Genomic DNA, 14,690 nt, shown 5'->3' with positions numbered 1-14,690 from the left:
AATAAAGTTCAGATGGGCAGAGACACCTTTTTTCCCACATTTGAATCTGCCAACAGAAACAGCTGCAAGCTGTTTACTATGGACAACAAGAAAGTTGTCTTCTCCAGTTTAGTTACATACAAGTGGAAAGATTTTTTACATACGTCATTGTGCAATTTTACCTTCTATTGCTTTACTGAATCTTCCACCTGCATTCCAATCATTTCCTCTTTCTTGAGGTGTAGGTAGTTGGGTCCACCAGATTTAGTCACATGATCAGTCTTAGTGTGGTAATTAGGAATGAACTCAGGCTTGTTTCGGATCCTAGTCCAAGTCCACCCAAACATTCCCGCCTAGAAGCGGCCACCTGTACCAAGCCAATCATATGCAGCCAAGGCATTCCCATCTTCATAGTGTCATGTATACAAAGGATGTGTATACATGCACCTTCGGGTCAAGGAATGTCTCAGATGCCTATGATTGGCCCAGTACATTGACAGCTACCTGGTGGAATCATTCAGGCAGGTTCAGACTAGGGTCTGCACAAAGGGAAACAAAGGGACCCATTTATACTTACACATAACCCAACCCCCCTTATGTCAGTCCAATGCAAGGCAAAGCATGTATTCTTTATTCCATGGGTTACTGTGCACTGGGAAGCAGGTGCATTTGTTTACTGTACATATGTAGGCTGGGGTGCCTTGCAGACAAATGGCAATGCACTTATGCAGTCCATTGTTGAACCATGCATAACAGCCAGTGAAATGAGCAATGCATAGTTGTGAAGCCATCCTAAAGTTCAGCTGAAGTTTTAATTTTTATATTGTATCAATTGTTGGAAACCATTGATAATTACCCTGAGTACTCCTAAAGTAGTATTAAACCCTCCATGTAAAATTAGGTTCTCAGCAGAAAATGGATTTGTGTACACAAACATCGCCTATTTGTTCTGCTTTTAACCTTTTCTTAACCTTATTCAAAAGTCTTCCTAGCTGATGGGGCGCTTCCCCCAAGCTTCAGTTGGGGAGCTTGCATACAATTACTCCTAGGTGCAGAAACTTCTTAGAATAAGTCTCAGGAGTACCTACGTGTGAGTATTCTAATGCACATGTGCTGGTATTTTCACAGACATCCTGTTTTTTTTATCACTATGATTTATTATCTTAAAATATAACTGGATACTAACATTTATAGGTAAAGTTAATCCAGGGAATATCCAAATAGGAATTTTTTTCCCCATTTGTAGCAAATTGTATCATGATTTGCTCGGGTTTTTTCGCCTTCCTCTGGAAGAACTGTGGGTATTGGGTATATGGGATTGTGTGATTTTTTTTTTCTCTTTATTGGTTGAACTAGATAGACTTAAGTCTTTTTTCAACCTGACTATGCAACTATGGGCTGAACATAATAAAAATCTAAGATTATTTTATACACACTATAGAGCATGGATTGGATGTATCACCTTCCGCAGCTATTGTCCTTTGGCAGCCGCTACCATTGGCTGCATCCGATTAGATCTTCCGTCTGGCTCTCTCAATTTTTCAATGGAAGTTTTTGGCTGGGAGGAGTGGTGACTGTGACAAGGCCACCTACGGGGTGAATGCTGTCCGGTTTATTAGGAACAGGTCGAAATTCACATATTTCATGGCCAGCTTCAGTTTGGCTATGTGATACATTTAATCAAATGGGTTTAATAACACAAACTGCTCAAAGATGTAAAAATGTAATTCTTTGCTATATGTAACTGCATACCATTGCTCATAAATACCTCTTCTTTTATTGACAAATAGCAGCAGCCTTCTTCTAGCCAGCTATTTTTCAGTTTTAGTAGACCTTTCTGGGATAATTAGGTTAAGATATCTATATGCACAGAACTAGGAGGCAGTGCTGATGGTGTATACAAGAGGCTGATGGGCAAACGAAACAGGAAGTGAAGGGAAGCAGAGGAGACGCCGCGGTCTTTATTACGAGACACATTTCTGTATCGCTTTTGAACATTTTACATCTTGTAAGTGCAATCCACTTATTATATTAAATCTACCTTTTATAAAGTACTGCACTATGGAAGCTTTTTCTTTTATATTTTTTGATTATCAGCCTAGCTGTGGTTCCAGACATCATTAAGGGTCTTAGGCTGGATTCACACCTATGCAGTTTTAGTGCTTTTTGCATTTTGCAGATTTGCACTACAGTCCATTTAACATTGTTTCCTACGGAACACGTTCTGTAGTGCAAATCTGCAAATTGCAAAAAGCACTAAAAATGCATAGGTGTGAATCCAGCCTTAAGGAGACCGATTTCCCTGTGCTGGGTGAGACCATTTTCAGTGGTCACGGATAGCTGGTAAGCAGGCTTACTCACTTGGGTGTGGATTTGGATGCACATTCTTTGAAGGATCTCTCACGGTTTCCATCTTTGCCATTGATATCTCACACGGATAGATGTTATTTCATTTCCTTTTTTATGGACTGAAATTTAGTTTTTCTATTTATCTTATTTTTCACTTGAAAATTTTACAATATTGTTATTTTATTAGCGCTGTAATTTATAATATATATATATATATATATATATATATATATATATATATATATATACAGAACTTATTTTGCATTTGGGATGTTGCTTGAATGGCAGAAATTTAGGCCTATTCATCATCTATTTTTTTTTTTTTTACATCCAACTGTTTCCTTTATATGACAGGCTATATAATGACACACTGTAACTGCAATTACAACTTCAATAACCAGGTACACAAATGTTCTATGAAAATAACTTTAAGTAAGGGATTAGCCTCGAGTACCCATTTACCATCTATAGAAAGGGCCTAATTACAAGAGATAGCCAAAGCTGCAGTCTGTTACAGACTATGTTACCACCTAGAAAGATCAAAAAGTGGCTTCACTTCAACCAGCTACACTAGGTAAAGTGATTGTAAAGTCTTTGTTAAAAAAATAAACACGTCATACTTATCTGCTCTGTGCAATGGTATTGCACAGAATAGCCTGAACCTCTGCTTCTCAGGTCCCCCGCCTGCACACCTGGATCCTCATTTTCTGTGAGCGCCCCCATAGTAAGTCGTTCACTATGGGGGATTCATGCAAGCTCAATGCCAAGCCACGCTGCCTGCATCCAGACAGCACGACTTGGGCCTGTCCCCCATCACAGGGTTTGACTGTGAGAGTGGGGAGAGAGAGGAGAGAGAGAGGCTACAGACAGGCACAGTGCTGGATTCATGGGGGGGGGGGTAGAAGGAGTATTTTTTTAACATAAACTTTTTAAAGTAATCTTTAATATAGGGATATGGGGAGAGGGGGTTGGCTACGAGTAAAGTGAACCTTCCATTTTAATGAAATGCCCACTTTAAGTAAATAAATAGGTAGCATTAATTGCATCACCTACTCAAGGGATGGAAAGATTACACTCGCTTATCAGCTTGGCCAGACCGCAAGAGATACATTTTTTACTGCCTACTAGACAGACTGCCTGCATTCATCCTTGGGCGCATACTGCCCTAAATGATAGTACCGCTCAGTGCATTGTCCAGCTGCAGCAGCCATCAGCCTCCTCGTTTTACAGGCTGCCGGCAGTGAGTTTGGACAGTGTACCTGTGCCTTTTTTCCCCACACAAACACTGCAGTCTAACGCAACAGGGCTAAATGCCTAATGTGCATGAGGCTATAATTAAAAGCAATCTGGGTACCAGCCTTGACTCCAACCATATAAAACAACAACTCATGGGATACATTTACAGCAGAACCAAACGTTTTTGGTGCCCAAATAGCCCTTGCCAGAACGCAAAGCATTTTATTTCAACAAACTTATCATAATACAGCTGGGACAACTCTGCCTAGCCCCATTGCCTCTGCTGTCATTTTCTCAGAATCCTTCTTTGGGCCTGGTTATTTCTTTCAGCCATTGGATGGCCACTAATGATGCAACTCTCATGGAAGTTACATTTTTCTAGCACCTGTCGTGACTTTAAGCTTGCACTGCACAAAACAAAACCACCAAAAAAAAAAAAAAAAAAACTTCCTTCTACCAGGACTGGACAATGGGAAGTACAAAAAAAAAAAAAAAACTGATGTCCAGGTTATAGTGATCCCTCTGCAAAACTCCTAAACAGCCCCACCAGAAGTTCTCTACTTCCTCCTCAACAGCTACTACTACACTTTTTGCAAATATGGAAATGACCATTCTGGCTACATGCCATTTGCTATATTCTAGGAAGCTGATAGAATGCTGTATAGGGAACAGAAATTGTAAGTTTTACCGGCTATGAGTGCAACAATAACGGGGAGCTTCCTAAGGCTGGCTGTGAGGACTTAGCCTCGTTAATGTACATACATATTCATAGCCAATGAAAGCAGGAAGAATCACCATGTGACAAGCAGATGTTTACTAGAGAAAGGGTCTAACATGTCTGTAACCTCCTTCAAGAGGTACTGTGCACTATTCAAGATGAACTATAAGAGACCTCTCATTTATGCTGGAACAACTGTCCTTTGCTTGAGATTTAATGCAGATCATGTTATATATAAATATGGAGACTGGTATAGGGGTGCATGCTTATATGTACACAAGATTTCATCATGCTAGGGTATTTATTCTCAAGCGGCATCTCACTGGACTCATTACTCCTTTTGCTGCACCTGGCCTGATTTTGCCACAAAATAATAGCTCTGGTTTCTACCAGTTGCCAGGACTATTGTTGGGCAAAACCAGCATTGCCTGAGAACATGGCTTAACGGACTGGCAATACAGTCACATTAGCTGCTAAGTCTGCCAAGGCAAGAAAAAAGGTCAACTTAGATCAGTCTGCCTCACGCATTGCCGGCTGTCAACAGTTAGGAGTAAACGGGTGCTGCCCCCTATCTACATTCAGGGCATTGGACTGTGGATTACAATGGGAGTGTGTGTTTTTTTTTTTTTTGGAGCATGTGATTAGAGCCAATCAGGAAGCGGGTCGTGGGACCAGTTTCCCGATTGGCCAAAACATCAGGAGATCCTATTGGGTGCCTAGGAGGTGTAGAGGGAAGAAGCACGGCGAAAGCCGCCATACTGGAGATGAGGACACCGGAGCCACTGTCCACAGCCTGTCACCTAAATCGGGTCCACCAAGCTGGAGCAGAGGACACTGGAGCCGTTGCCCACCACCTAGGTTCTGCCGTGCTGGAGATGAGGACACCAGAGCTGCTGCCTACCTTGTAATAAAATGCAATGCATTCTGCAAATGGTGGCCGTGCCAAGCGAGCGACTTCTCTGTGATCACTGTGTAGACGGGAAGCCATTAAGCACAGAACCCAAAAGATCATATTGCTCACTAACAGCCCAACCACAATGATTGTCAATTTCCCCAATAGCCCCTCAGATTTGAGATATGTATACATACATTGGTCTAAGCTGGATAAATAAAGATCATACCTGGAGTTCAGATTTAACTATGCAGTCATATGCAGGTTGCGTAGTGCTGGTTCTTAGTACTACGTGAGATTTGTTCAGGCCTGCCTTCAAACAGTATTTTTAGAAGATTAGTTCTGCTGAAGGTGGAATTAAAAAATGTAAATTTAATAAAGCTCCTGACTGGTAGGATTTTTAGAACAGAAGAAACCCTATTGGTCTCTTCTGTCATACCTGCTTCCCCCTGCCTGTCAGCATTTGTGTACATTGAGCCACGTATGCACAGCCTGGCTAATCAAGCAGCCGCAAAAATCAAACTGGGCAGAAGACCACCAGAAGAAGATGGAGGTGCACATGACCAACAGGAGTGCTGACACCACAGCACTAGAGGAGATCACTTGCCAGATAAGTCTGCTATAATGTGCCAATATGTTGTACATACAAGTACATTATGGCTAAAAGCTCCTGGGGGGCCCTTTTTTATTTCATTGGGAGAAGGTTTAATACCACATTAAAGTATCTGAATGAATCTGTGCTGAATAACCCAACGTAGAGAATAAAATGATTGATATTTGAAAACTCAACATAACCAGAACACAGATCTTGCTATGCAACACTGGCATGTAAGATGAAGTGGGAGATGCACAATATTACACTTATTGATCATCATTTATATATAATAGGCAGGATAAAGTAACCAAATATGCCATCGTACTCATCCCTAGACCTATTCTGCATTCCAGTTTCCGGTGAAACTGCTTTGCATGTCTGATCATAGATAATGCAGAAGATCTCAGGCCATCCAGCAGATGGGGTTAGACACAGAAGGAGTCTGCAGCAGAAAAGGTGGGGGTTGGGGAAAAATCGTTTTAGCTCTCGCCCCTTTCTTATGAAGCATTATGCCTCCAAACGCATTAGGAGTAAACAGTCATGTGCCTATCCACCTCTGAGCCCCACCATGAGCTCTGTAGTCCGTTAACCAAATATGAAAGACACGCAAGCTCCTCCAGGAGATATCTGTGGGATACGAGCAGCTGGGGAGCCCCCAGCAAGCACCCCTTACATGGCAGCTGTCTTTCCTAGCTCGTCACTGTAAATGGTATTGCACATCCTGTTTTCCTTTAGCTGTGGCGCACAAAGTACCCTGGGCTAATCAGCAGCTAAGCTGTGCTTCTGATCACAAGCTCATGGGAATACTAGGGATATCCTTCCTCCTCCACAGTCAGAATATACACAAGTGAAATCAGAAACATATAACAGAGCTGAATTGGTAAGACCGCATTCTCCCCTACACTACTGCAAGGGCCATGTCATACTAGGAATTTTGTAGCAACTACAATTCATCACTGGAATCAGTGTGACCTTTAATTGACTGCAATTCATTTATTCTTAGCAGCAAGGATGAGAGCAGCTGCTACAAAGTTACCCGTGTGACATGCCCTTAAAGCTCTATTGTGTAAACTAGGAATGAGCTTTGGGATCAGACGGAAGTTGAATTCAGTCTAAACCTTGCCTATTCGGCTGCAGCAAAAGTGACGTTTTTTTAATAGCAGTATTACTACCACTGCTAAAATGTGACAGCTTATCGTGGGAGGCAGCGGCCATAGGCTTCTCAGCAATGAGTAGCACATCGCTGGCCAGCCATTCACCTGTGGAGTCTTGGCAGATGGCTCGATGTAAACAAAGAAGCAGCTATGGTGGGCCAACATCAATGACCAAATATAGCCATTGCCATATTTGGTCTGATGTCTGGCACTAGCCACACCCCTTTTATTTACAATTCAGCCGTCACCCTGGGATCTGTCATTCCGTGCAATACTTCATTGCCATATTTGGTCTGATGTCAGGCACCAGCCACACCCCTTTTATTTACAATTCAGCCGTCACCCTGGGATCTGTCATTCCGTGCAATACTTCATTGCCATATTTGGTCTGATGTCAGGCACCAGCCACACCCCTTTATTTACAATTCTTCATTGGGGGAAGATGTGTTGGTGTGCTTTTTTCGGTGGCTATCATTTATCATGTTTGAGGAGGATCTGCATTTCTGGTTGACATGATTGATGATGGATTTTCATTATGAGACATCTTTGTTTTTAACAAAGGACTTGTCAAAGTCTGTGGTGTGCATTTACGGTTAATATTTTCTTTTGTGAATGAGTAGGGGTATGTTGTACCCCTTAATATTTCACATGGTAGGGGAATGAGATACCCAACGCCCCCCTTTTTTTCTAAAGTAGCTTCCGATAAGCCCCCCACCATTACAGCCCCAGGGTTGTGGGAAAGTGGCCTTTGTTCTTCATCATCATAAGGACAAGGTGTCTTTCTCAGGGCGGTCCCCCTTGCCTCCCATGTTGAAGGCATATGGCCTGCTATATTTAAGGAAGGGGGGGTGCACCTTTTCAAAGACCACCCAAAAACGCATACCAGATCCTTAAGGGTGTGGTATTCATGTCCTCATACCACTGCTAAATGCATAGCCCCGCTGTCCCCCCTCCCTCCTTATTTTGGTCTGATCTATATTGTTGTATATAAAATGCACCATCAAAAAGTGTTTTAGAGTGCTAAACCTTTCATACAATTTATTAACGGATGCATTTGTAAAATTTCAGAACTCAATATAAAAAGGAAAATAGTGGTAAAAAAAGCACTTGCCGATTTAACCAATCATTTTTTATTACAGTTCTCCCTCAAGCGGACGTGACACGGGGTGTGTCCTATGACCACATACTTTTGCCAATAGGTGTCCCTCATTCGCATCTCAGAAAGTTGGGAGCTATGTAAATGTCATTTACTGGCAATTTAAACTAGTTTGTTTCTTTTTAAGGCCTCATGCACAATAGGCAATTGTCCAGCTCCTCTGAACACCTTTGCTCCTAGTATTAAAAAAGCATCTATAAAAAAAACAAACAAACAAACAAACAAACAAACACACACACACACACACACACACACACACACCTAAAGCCTTGTTTTGCACAAACGTTTACAGCCCCTTTTTTTAGGCTTTTTTCCAATAGTTCACCTAGTGATCCAGCCAGTAAGGGCTTATTCACACAGGCACTTTACTGCAGGCCCCATATTCATTCACTGTTGTAACACCTGGGTGGTATTGGAGTGCACACTCTACGACCCAAGCCCACCCTATACTGAAGCCTAGTAGAGCCTCTGGCTCTAAATCGGTGCTTCAAAAAACAGTCCCCCAGCATTGGAATCCATTTGCCGGTGTCCTGAAAGGATGGATGGAGGGGGTGGCGCCTGTGCACCCTTAATGGAGTGGCGGCCCCTGGCAACACCTGTGAATCTCTGTGCAGCAAAAACATGGACCTGCATAGGGTCCGCAGTAAAGCACCCTGTGTTAGCCAACCCCCCCACCAACTTCTTTTAACAGACCAAGCTTTGCAATGCAGTTCCCCTTGCAAACCAAAATAAAAAAAAAGAGGAAAAAAAGAAAACAGTCTGATGCGCCGAGGTCAGGGCATCATCACTGTGCTGATCTCAGCCAGGCTGCACACCAACTGCTGTGTTGTACAGGGTGAACATACCCAAGATAGGAAAGTATGTTACTGGATTGATCACCAGGTGAATTAAAGCAGAAATCCGGGTAAAGTGTGATACTTACTTAATCAATCGATCCTCCCAGAGCAAGAACGGTCCCTGCCACTCTTGCCCCTGTCCCCCCCCCCCCCCCCCACACACACACACATTCTAGCTGTAGACTGTTTCTGATGTTATCATGCCCACAGACTGGCTCTGGACAGCAGAAACAGTCCAGAGCTGGACATGGGAGTGTGGCTTTCTGGAGGATAGCAGATCAGGCGTGTATAAACTTTCTGGGTAATGTCATTGCTCCTGGTTTTTCCAGCCATTGTTGGGTGCTCTCTCCATTTCCCTGCAGCCCTTGCTGGCTGACAAAGGGGACCATGTGACCACACTGGAGCAGGCCGATAATAGGCAAATATACTCTTTTTAGTATACAGTGCCTTGCAAAAGTATTCACCCCCCTTGGCATTTTTTGTGTTTTGTTGCCTCGCAACCTGGAATTCACATGGATTGTTTGAGGATTTGCATAATTTAACCACCTCCCGACTGGTGCACGACGATGTACGTCAACAGAATGGCACAGGCAGGCAAATTGGCGTACAAGTACGTCCATTTGAAATTGCCACCCTGCCATTGCGTGGGCACCGCCAGCGGCGCGCGCCGGTCGGGACCCCGTGAGTCCGGTTGCGGGTCCTGTGGACTCGATCGCCGCGGGATACCCGCGATTGTCTCACGGGGAGGCTGAACATTCTGCCTAGCAACAAGTGACACTGATCTCTGCTCCCTGTGATTGGAGCAGAGATCAGTGTTCACTAACACACAGCCACATCCCCCACAGTTAGTAACACGCCCCCAGGACACTTAACCCCTACACTGCCACCCCCTGGTTAACCCCTTCACTGCCAGTGTCATTTACACAGGAATCAGTGCATTTGTATAACAATGGTCCCAAAAATGTCCGATTTGTCCGCCATAATGTCGCAGTCACTATAAATATAAAATATATATATATAAAAAAAGATAAAAAACGCCGATCGTCGCCATTACTAGTAAAAGAAAAAAAAAAAAAATGACAAAGCATTCGCTTATTGTGTTTTTTTTTTTTTAACAAAAATATGTAGAATAATAATATATATCAGCCTAAACTGAGGAAAAAAAAGTTTTTATATATTTTTGGGGGATATTATAGCAAAAAAGTAAAAAAAAAAAAAATGCGTTTTTCCCTTTTTCGCTTTTTTGTTTATAGCGCAAAAAATAAAAACCGCAGGGGTGATCAAATACCACCAAAAGAAAGCTTTATTTGTGGGGGAAAAAAAAAAAAGGGACGTCAATATTGTTTGGGAGCCACGTCGCATGACTGCTCAATTGTCAGTTAAAGCAACGCAGTGCCGAATCGCAAAAAGTGGTCTGGTCTTAAGCCAGCAAAATGGTCCGGTCTGAAAGTGGTTAATTTACAAAACATGACCACAGCTTTGAAGATTTATTTTTTTTATTGTAAAGCAAATAGGACAAAATAACAGAAAAAGTCAACGTGCATAACTATTCACTCCCCTAAGGGCCGGTTCACACAGCGAGGCGCGGCGAGGCGTCTCCGACTTGCCTCGCCGCGACCTGCGGGGACCTCAGCGGCGACTTGCAGAGGACTTCTGTATAGAAGTCAATGCAAGTCGCCCCCGAAGTCGCCCAGAAGTAGTACAGGAACCTTTTTTCTGAGTCGGAGCGACTCGAGTCGCTCCTCTCAGAACGGTTCCATTGTACAGAACGGGGGCGACTTGCGGGAGCGAGGCGAGGCGAGTCGTGTCGCCTCGCATCGCCTCGCTGTGTGAACCGGCCCTAAGTCAACACTTTGTAGAACCACTTTTTGCGGCTATCACAGCTCCAAGTTGCTTTGGATGTGTTTCTATGAGCATGCCACAGCTTACCACTGGGGTTTTTGCCCATTCCTCCTGGCAAAACTGCTCCAGCTCCTTAAAGTTGGATGGTTTGCGCTTGTGAACAGCAATCTTTAAGTCTGAGCACAGATTTTCTATTGGATTGAGGTCTGGGCTTTGACTAGGCCATTCCAACACATTTACATGTTTCCCCTTAAACCCCTCAAGTGTTGCTTTAGCAGTGCGTTTGGGGTCATTGCCCTGCTGGAAAGTGAACCTCCATCCTAGCCTCAAATCACACACAGAGTGGTACAAGATTTGCTCAAGAATATCCCTGTATTGAACACCATCCATCTTTTCCTCTATTCCAACCAGTTTCCCAGTCCCAACTGCTGAAAAACATCCCCACAGCATGATGCTGCCACCACCACGTTTCACTGTGGGGATGGTGTTCTTTGGGCAATGTGATGTACTGGGTTTGCGCCAGTGTTTTCTTTGATGGCCAAAAAGTAAAATTTTAGTCTCATCAGACCAGAGCACCTTCCTCCATACATTTTGGGAGTCTCCCACGTCTTTTCATAAACTTAAAAACGTGCAATTTTTTTTTTCGCTGAAAGTAATGGCTTTCTTCTGGCCCATCTGCCATAAAGCCCAGCTCTATGGAGTGTATGGCTTATTGTCATCCTATGTACAGATACTCCAGCCTCTGTGGAACTCTGCAGCTTCTCCAGGGTTACCTTAGGTCTCTGTGCTGCCTCTGATTAATGCCCTCCTTGCCCAGTCTGAGTTTTGATGCATGGCAGTCTCTTGGCAGGTTTGCTGTTGTGCCATGTTCTTTCCATTTGGTTATGATAGATTTGATGGTGCTCCTAGGGATCAAAGATTTGGATTTTTTTATTTTTTTTTTATAACCTAACACTGACTTGTACTTCTCAACAATATTGCCCCTTAGTTGTTTGGAGAGTGCATTGGTCTTCATGGCAGTATTTGGTTAGTAGTGCCTCTTGCATAGGTGTTGTAGCCTCTGGGGCCTTTCAAAAAGGTGTGAATACAGTATCTCACAAACGTGAGTACACCCCTGACATTTTTGTAAATATTTTATTATATCTTTTCATGCAACAACACTGAATAAATAACACGTTGCTACAATGTAGGGAGTGTACAGCTTGTATAAAATAGTGTAAATTTGCTGTTCCCTCAAAACAACAACACAGCCATTATTGTCTAAACCGCTGGCAAAAAAAAAGTGAGTACACTCTTAAGTGAAAATGTCCAAATTGGGCCCAAAAAGCCATTTTCCCTCCCCAGTGTCATGTGACTCATTAGTGTTTCAAGATCTAAGGTGCGAATGGGGAGCAGGTGTGTTAAATTTGTTGTCATCGCTCTCAGTCTCTCATACTGGTCACTGGAAATTCAACATGGCACCTCATGGCAAAGAACTCTGAGGATCTGAAAAAAATAAAAATAAATTGTTGTTCTACATAAAGATGGCCTAGGCTAAAAGAAGATTGCCAAGACCTTGAAACTGAGCTGCAGCACGGTGGCCAAGATCATATAGCGGTTTAACAGGACAGGTTCCACTCAGGACAGGCCTCTCCATGGTCTACCAAAGAGTGCACATGCTCAGCATCAAGTCCAGAGGTTGTCTTTGGGAAACAGATGTATGAGTGCTGCCAGCATTGCTGCAGAGGTTGAAGGGGTGGTGAGGGTCAGCCTGTCAGCGCTCAGACCATATGTCACACACTGCATCAAAATGGTCTGCATGGCTGTCGTCCCAGAAGGAAGCCTCTTCTAAAGATGATGCACAAGTAAGCCTGCAAATGCTTTCCTGAAGACAAGCAGACTAAAGAAATGGATTACTGGAACCATGTCCTGTGGTCTGATGAGACCAAGAAAAACGTATTTGGTTCAGATGGTGTCAAGCGTGTGTGGGGGCAACCAGGTGAGGAGTACAAAGACAAGAGTGTCTTGCCTACAGTCAAGCATGGTGGTGGGAGTGTCATGGTCTGGGGCTGCATGAGTGCTGCCGTCACCGGGGAGCTACAGTTCATTGAGGGAATCATGAATGCCAACATGTACTGTGACATACTGAAGCAGAGCATGGTCCCCTCCCTTTGGAGACTGGGCCTCAGGGCAATATTCCAACATGATAAAGACCCCAAACACACCTCCAAGACGACTACTGCCTTGCTAAAAAAGATGAGGGTGAAGGTGACGGACTGGACAACCATGTCTCCAGACCTAAACCCTATTGAGCATCTGTGGGGCATCCTCAAACGGAAGGTGGAGGAGCGCAAGGTCTCTAACATCAACCAGCTCCATGATGTAATCGTGGAGGAGCCGAACAGTGGCAACCTGTGAAGCTCTGGTGAACTCAATGACTAAGAGGGTTAAGGCTGTGCTGAAAAATAATAGTGGCTACACAAAATTTTAAACACATTTGACCTAATTTGGACATTTTCACTTAGGGTATACTCACTTTTGTTGCCAGCAGTGTAGACTTTAATGGCTGTGTGATGACTTATTTTGAGGGGACAGCTAATTTACACTGTTATACAAGCTGCACACTCATTACTTTACATTGTAGCAAAGTGTAATTTCTTCAGTGTTGTCACATGAAAAGATCTAATAAAATATTTACAAAAATGAGAGGGGTGTAATCATTTTTGTGAGATACTGTATGTAATGAGATCATCTGACACTTAGATTGCACACAGGTGGACATCATTTCACTAATTATGTAACTTCTGAAGGTAATTGGTTGCAGTAGAGCTTTTTTGGGCCTCATAAAGGGGGTGAATACCAATGCCAATTATCAGTTTATTTCTTAAAAATAGTTTTATGTATATATCTTTCTAATTTTACTTCACCAACTTAGACTATTGTGTTCTGATTCATCACATATAATTCAGATTAAAACATTGAACTAAAAGGCTGTAATGTAACAAAATAGGTAAAAAGCCAAGGGGGTGAATACTTTTGCAAGGCACTGTAGATGTTAGGAGGGGAAGGGAGCATTTTAAGACTAGTTAGGCTCATTCCTTGTGTTAACTATGCACAGGCAGATCTCTTAAATCGTAATGGCATGCAGCTGCCTGAGAGCCGCAGAGTCCCGACATGATTTTTGTTACGGATCTCTTCATTGTCTACAGAAAAGAGACATCCAGTAATCATTACACACTTTCCAGCATGCTGGAAACACTATTAGTTGATAATAGAATAGATGTAAGCCTTAAGGGCCGGTTCACACTGCAGGCGATGCGAGGCGACACAGACTTGCCTTGCCGCGACCTCAGCGGCAACTTGCAGATGACTTCTGTATAGAAGTCAATGCAAGTCGCCCCGAGGTCGCCCGAAAGTAGTACAGGAACCTTTTTTCTGAGTCGGGGGGCCGGAGTCGCTCCTCTCAGAACGGTTCCATTGTACAGAACGGGGGCGACTTGTAAGATAGCGGCGAGGCGAGTCGTGTCGCCTCGCATCGCCCGCAGTGTGAACCGGCCCTAACTGAATGACATTTAGTTTGCTACAGTACTGTATCAAACTGCTCATTTTATTTTTTTTAAATACCTTTTTTCATCTACGTTTTGTTTTGCATCGTTTGTTGCTGATCTCCTGCAGCCTCTTCGCAGTCATTTCCAATCTACGCACATTTGGTCCAAACTGCTATCATTGGCGAACAAGAACTTTCTATTGAGGATGATGGCAGAATATGCCTGTGCGTTCGGGCATGCAGCTTGGGCATAACCACTGCACCAAAAGCGCATATGACAAGGCGACAAACAGAAAAGCAACTGGGAGTCATGTTCAAAGCATTGTCACCCTATAACAGGAAATGTCTAAAACAAGAATGGTAATGGTAGGCCTCACCAGGTATTTTAATGAACACCGTAGACTTAA

At 43.3% G+C, this 14,690-nt stretch overlaps 1 protein-coding gene across 2 annotated transcripts in view; it reads right to left on the bottom strand.

Annotated features, from left to right (window-relative positions):
• The window catches only part of CSNK1E (casein kinase 1 epsilon), an 89,402-nt gene that overhangs the window by 39,099 nt on the left and 35,613 nt on the right, over positions 1–14,690 (bottom strand). The window lies entirely within an intron of this gene.

This window comes from Lithobates pipiens, unplaced genomic scaffold (assembly GCF_037356315.1).
Source record: "Lithobates pipiens isolate NorthernLeopardFrog02 unplaced genomic scaffold, aLitPip1_a1.2 Scaffold_23, whole genome shotgun sequence".
NCBI classification, from domain to species: domain Eukaryota; kingdom Metazoa; phylum Chordata; class Amphibia; order Anura; family Ranidae; genus Lithobates; species Lithobates pipiens.
The sequence above is the reverse complement of the archived record's forward strand: the minus strand, read 5'-3'. Positions and strand labels throughout refer to the sequence as shown.